Source organism: Triticum urartu, chromosome 4 (assembly GCF_003073215.2).
Source record: "Triticum urartu cultivar G1812 chromosome 4, Tu2.1, whole genome shotgun sequence".
NCBI lineage: Eukaryota > Viridiplantae > Streptophyta > Magnoliopsida > Poales > Poaceae > Triticum > Triticum urartu.
Window position 1 is genome coordinate 337,724,494 of NC_053025.1, and position 6,292 is coordinate 337,730,785.

Here is a 6,292-nt window from a genome sequence, read left to right on the forward strand (position 1 = left end):
GAGTTAAGGGAAAGTTAGCACCGCCTTTTGTAACGTATGGGAGAAGTCTCTTATAAGTTGGAATTACCAGAGGGACTGTCAGGAGTTCATGATGTATTCCATGTGTCTCAGCTGAAGAAATGTCATGCCGAGATGGCGGAGGTACTGCTAAGAGATACCGTGCCACTCGAAGCGATTCAGTTAAAGGACGACTTAACATATGAGGAGAAGCCAGTCAAGATTCTCGAGTTTGCCAGCAGAGTTACTTGCAGCAAGGTTATCAAGTTTTGCAAAGTTCAGTGGAACCACCATTCAGAGGATGAAGCCACCTAGGAAAGAGAAGAAGATTTGCTCAAGGACCACCCTCACCTATTTTCTAGCCAACCCGAATCTCGAGGGCGAGATTCATCTTAAGGAGGGTAGGTTTGTAACATCCCAAATTTTCAATTTGGAATGTTATACACTAGATCATCATGCATATCATATTTTCTTGCATTTTGGTTGATCCTAGAATTACGCAACTCAAGGACCTTCGGAGAGAGTTGGAGATTTCGTTATTTTCATATTTGAGAGTCTTCTCGAATTTGAAAAGAGGATCATTTGATTTATTTATTTCATCTTCAATTATTTTTCCGATATCAAAAATATAAGAGAGGGAATAATATGACTTTCCAAAATTGAGGAAAAATGAAGGTTTAATAAATAGATCAAATTTTGGTTTTATCGGAGTTGTGTTTGCTTTTATTTGGATAGGGAAAAATGCGTGTTTTCGAAAATTGCATTCTAGGTCCAGAGTAAAGTTCATTTTGTTCGACTCATTTTTAGGAGTCGGGGAAAATTTACTTTAGTTTTTTTTGAGTTCGTTTAGATTTTCTTTTCTGTGTTTTTCTGCGCGCGAAACCGTTTAAAAAAAAACCCCGCAGGCCAGCCGGGCCAAAGGCCTAGCCAGCCGGCCACCGCCCCAGCCTCCTTGCACGCCGTGCGCCAGGCAAGGCAGGCGCCAGCTGCCGCCGCCTCTTGATCTAGCCGAGTCCGGCTAGGGTTAGCCCCTCCCCTTTCCTTTGTTTCGTTTTCCTTTTCCTACTCTATTTCTTGTCCCCTACCCCAAGTCTCCTCTCCCCTCCCCAATATAAATACCCCAACACCCCCCCCTCCAAATCACCAAATCAAACCCCAAGCCCCAAACCCCAAGCCCTCCACCGCTCCCACACCCGTGCCGCGCACCAAGCCGCCGCCACCGCACCTTGCCCACGCCGCCGCCGCCCTACGCCACGCCGCCGGAGCCCCTCACCGGAGACCTCGCCGGAGGTTGCCCCACATCTCTTTTCCTCGGATCGTTTTCTTCTAATTGTTCCGATTCTTTTCTTCTCTTCTTTTTCGTTTTCTAGATCGGTTTTTTCGTTTCGGTTTTCTTCTCCGAAACCCTAGATCGGATTCGTTTTCTTTTCCGATTTAGTTGCCTTTGGACCGTTCGCCGGACCGTTCGTCCTAACGAACGTGATCACCGGATTCTTCTAGGTTAACGAACGTCCGTTCGTTTAACCGTTCTTCTTTTTCTTCTCGTCGGATTTATTCCGCGATCACGATCTCAGATCCGATCTTCGTTCTAGTTTATCTTCTCGCTCGTTTATCGGAATCAGGTGATTCAAGCGCCTAGAGTTTCGTTTCGAAACAGCCGTTCCGTCTAATCAACTTAACCATGTTTTTGCCCCGGTAAAATTTGACCTAGTTTCAACTTGCTAGAACTGAGTTGTTTTCTTCCACCGTTTGTTTTCCGTTTCTTTGTTCGGTTCGTTCTTTCTTTGCAACCGGAGTTCTTAAGTTGAACTACCTGGTTCGTTCTTTTGTTTGAGTTTTACCTGTGCATTAGATGAGTACTTATTGTGTGATTGTTGTTTGTCTGTGATAGATCACCCGGATTGCGCCGCCTGTTACTTCGATACCCTAGGTCTCGCGGATCATCAGCAAGGCAAGTAACACTTTGATCATACCTTCTCTATGACCCATGTTTTATTGCATTAGGTCAATCCTCTCACATTGCATGATTAGGATCTAATTAAATTGTGGGATGGGAAGTAGATGAGGTAGTACCTATTATCTGTTTATTATGAAACCTTTGGGAGTTACTTCTACGTTTGCTTATTATGCCATGCTATGCTAGTAGACGTGGATTGGGTGAGTGATATCCATGACAGATGTGAGTTGATAATTTTAAATGGTTTATCTGAGGTGGCAACTTAAACACACATCTGGGTGGATTGAGGCACCTGATGTCTTTCAGGACTTGCCTGTTTTTTTTCGGACCGCCACCCAGGCTCAAAGGGATCATAAGATCTTTCATGCTAGAAACTTCCGTGTGCAGCCACAAGCCATTAATTATGGGCTCTGGCATAGTTGACTAAGTTGTGCGACTCTTACAGGGTGACTAGCAGATGTAGGGGTGTAGGTGGTACGGTCTACCCCACATGTAAGGTGCTAGCGCTTCTGAAAGACTGTGTCTCGGTCATCCGTCTTCTCAAACACCATGTAGTGCGAGAAACCAAACGGAGGCGATCGAGTCTTGTGGGGAAAAGTGCGCAAACCTCTGCAGAGTGTACAAACTAATCATGATTAGCCGTGTCCCCGGTTATGGACAACTTGAGTATCTAGTACTTGAATATCATGTGAATCTCATCATGTTACTTCTAATTAATGTGTTGGGTTTTAATTATTTTTAATTGGGATTGAGGATGCTGTCAACCATTCTCGATGTTCAACAACCACCATGATAGTTAAATAAATTTATTCCTTTGCAGTAGGGAAAAACTGGCTTTACGCAAAACTGTAACCATAGAGCTTTCCACCAGCCATATATGCATATAGTATAGTTGCTGCATTCCATTACTCTCTATGTGTTACATTGCCAGCATATTCCATGTGCTGACCCGTTTCGGGCTGCAACTTCTCATGTTGCAGACTTTTCAGACGACGATTGAGGTGCTTTTAGGTCGTGGTTCTATACTCAGTGATGCCGTTGGAGTTGATGGACCCATTTATCTTCCGACGAGTCTTCCGCTGTTATCGTTTTAGATGACCTTAAGCCATATTTATTGTAATAAGTTCTCTTTTGAGACAACGATGTAATAAGTGTGTGATTGCCACTCTGCTATAAATCATCGTTGTACTGTGTGGTGTCAGCATTACTGATCCAGGGATGACACCGGAGCACAGTAGGCTTGATCCATTCGGGTCGGGTCGCCACACTTGCCCGTTGATCGGCAAGCAATTGAGAATAAATGGATCATCAAGAAGAAGACTGTCGCTGACGGTAATGTTACTGTCTACAAAGCTCGACTTGTTGCAAAAGGTTTTCGACAAGTTCAAGGGATTGACTATGATGAGACCTTCTCACCCATAGCGATGCTTAAGTCTGTCCGAATCATGTTAGCAATTTCCGCATTTTATGATTATGAAATTTGGCAAATGGATGTCAAAACTGCATTCCTGAATGGATTTCTGGAAGAAGAGTTGTATATGATGCAACTAGAAGGTTTTGTTGATCCAAAGGGAGCTAACAAAGTGTGCAAGCTCCAACGATCCATTTATGGACTGGTGCAAGCATCTCGGAGTTGGAATAAATGCCTTGATAGTGTAATCAAAGCATTTGGTTTTGTACAGACTTTTGGAGAAGCCTGTATTTACAAGAAAGTGAGTGGGTGCTCTGTAGCATTTCTGATATTATATGTGGATGACATATTATTGATTGGAAATGATATAGAATTTCTGGATAGCATAAAGGGATACTTGAATAAGAGTTTTTCAATGAAAGACCTCGGTGAAGCTGCTTACATATTGGGCATTAAGATCTATAGAGATAGATCAAGACGCTTAATTGGACTTTCGCAAAGCACATACCTTGACAAGGTTTTGAAGAAGTTCAAAATGGATCAAATAAAGAAAGGGTTCTTTCCTGTGTTACAAGGTGTGAAGTTGAGTAAGACTCAATGTCCGACCACCGCAGAAGATAGAGAGAAAATGAAAGATGTTCCCTATGCTTCAGCCATAGGCTCTATCATGTATGCAATGCGGTGTACCAGACCTGATGTGTGCCTTGCTATAAGTCTAGCAGGGAGGTACCAAAGTAATCCAGGAGTGGATCACTTGGCAGCGGTCAAGAACATCCTGAAATACCTGAAAAGGACTAAGGATATGTTTCTCATATATGGAGGTGACAAAGAGCTCATCGTAAATGGTTACATTGATGCAAGCTTTGACACTGACCCGGACGATTCTAAATCGCAAACCAGATACGTGATTTTACTGAACGGTGGAGCTGTCAGTTGGTGCAGTTCTAAACAAAGCGTCGTGGCACGATCTACATGTCAAGCGGAGTACATAGCTGCTTCGGAACCAGCAAATGAAGGAGTCTAGATGAAGGTGTTCATATACGATCTAGGTGTCATACCTAGTGCATCGGGTCCAATGAAAATCTTTTGTGACAATACTGGTGCAATTGCCTTGGCAAAGGAATCCAGATTTCACAAGAAAACCAAGCACATCAAGAGAGGCTTCAATTCCATTCGGGATTTAGTCCAAGTGGGAGACATAGAAATTTGCAAGATACATACGGATCTGAATGTTGCAGACCCGCTGACTAAGCCTCTTCCACGAGCAAAACATGATCAGCACCAATGCTCCATGGGTGTTAGAATCATTACTGTGTAATCTAGATTATTGACTCTAGTGCAAGTGGGAGACTGAAGGAAATATGCCCTAGAGGCAATAATAAAGTTATTATTTATTTCCTTATATCATGATAAATGTTTATTATTCATGCTAGAATTGTATTAACCGGAAACATAATACATGTGTGAATACATAGACAAAACAGAGTGTCACTAGTATGCCTCTACTTGACAAGCTCGTTGATCAAAGATGGTTATGTTTCCTAACCATAGACATGAGTTGTCATTTGATTAACGGGATCACATCATTAGGAGAATGATGTGATTGACTTGACCCATTCCGTTTTCTTAGCACTTGATCGTTTAGTTTGTTGCTATTGCTTTTTTCATAACTTATCCATGTTCCTGTGACTATGAGATTATGCAACTCCCGTTTACCAGAGGAACACTTTGTGTGCTACCAAACGTCACAACGTAACTGGGTGATTATAAAGGTGCTCTACAGGTGTCTCTGAAGGTACTTGTTGGGTTGGCGTATTTCGAGATTAGGATTTGTCACTCTGATTGTCGGAGAGGTATCTCTGGGCCCTCCCAGTAATGAACATCACTCAAGCCTTGCAAGCATTGCAACTAATAAGTTAGTTGCGGCATGATGTATTACAGAAGGAGTAAAGAGACTTGCCGGTAGATTGAACTAGGTATTGAGATACCGACGATCGAATCTCGGGCAAGTAACATACCGATGACAAAGGGAACAAGGTATGTTGTTATGCGGTCTGACCAATAAAGATCTTCGTAGAATATGTAGGAGCCAATATGAGCATCTAGGTTCCGCTATTGGTTATTGACGGAGACATGTCTCGGTCATGTCTACATAGTTCTCGAACACGTAGGGTCTGCACGCTTAAAGTTCGGTGACGATCGTAATTAGGGTTTTTGTATTTTGATGTACCGAAGGTTGTTCGGAGTCTCGGATGTGATCACAGACATGAGGAGGAGTCTCGAAATGGTCGAGACATAAAGATTGATATATTGGAAGCCTATATTTGGATATCAGAAACATTCCGGGTGAAATCGGGATTTTACCGGAGTACCGGGGGGTTACCGGAACCCCCCGGGGGTTATTGGGCCTACATGGGCCATAAGGGAAAAGAGGAGGACCGGCCAGGGTAGGCCGTGTGCCCACTTCCCCTAGTCCGAATAGGACAAGGAAGGGGGGCGCCCCCTTTCCACTTTCTCCCTTCCTCCTTCCTTTTCCAACAAGGCAAGAGGGGGGAGTCCTACTCCCGGTTGGAGTAGGACTCCTCCAGGCGCACCCATAGGGCCGGCCGCACCTCCCCCTCTCCCTCCTTTATATACTGAGGCAAGGGGGCACCCCATGACACACAAGTTGATCCTCGGGATCGTTCCTTAGCCGTGTGCGGTGCCCCCTTCCACCATATTTCACCTCGGTCATATCATAGCGGTGCTTAGGCGAAGCCCTGCGTCGGTAGAACATCATCACCGTCATCACGCCGTCGTGCTGACGAAACTCTCCCTCAATGTTTTGCTGGATCGGAGCTCGAGGGACGTCACCGAGTTGAACATGTGCAGAACTCGGAGGTGCCATACATTCGGTACTTGGATCGGTCGGATCAGGAAGACGTACT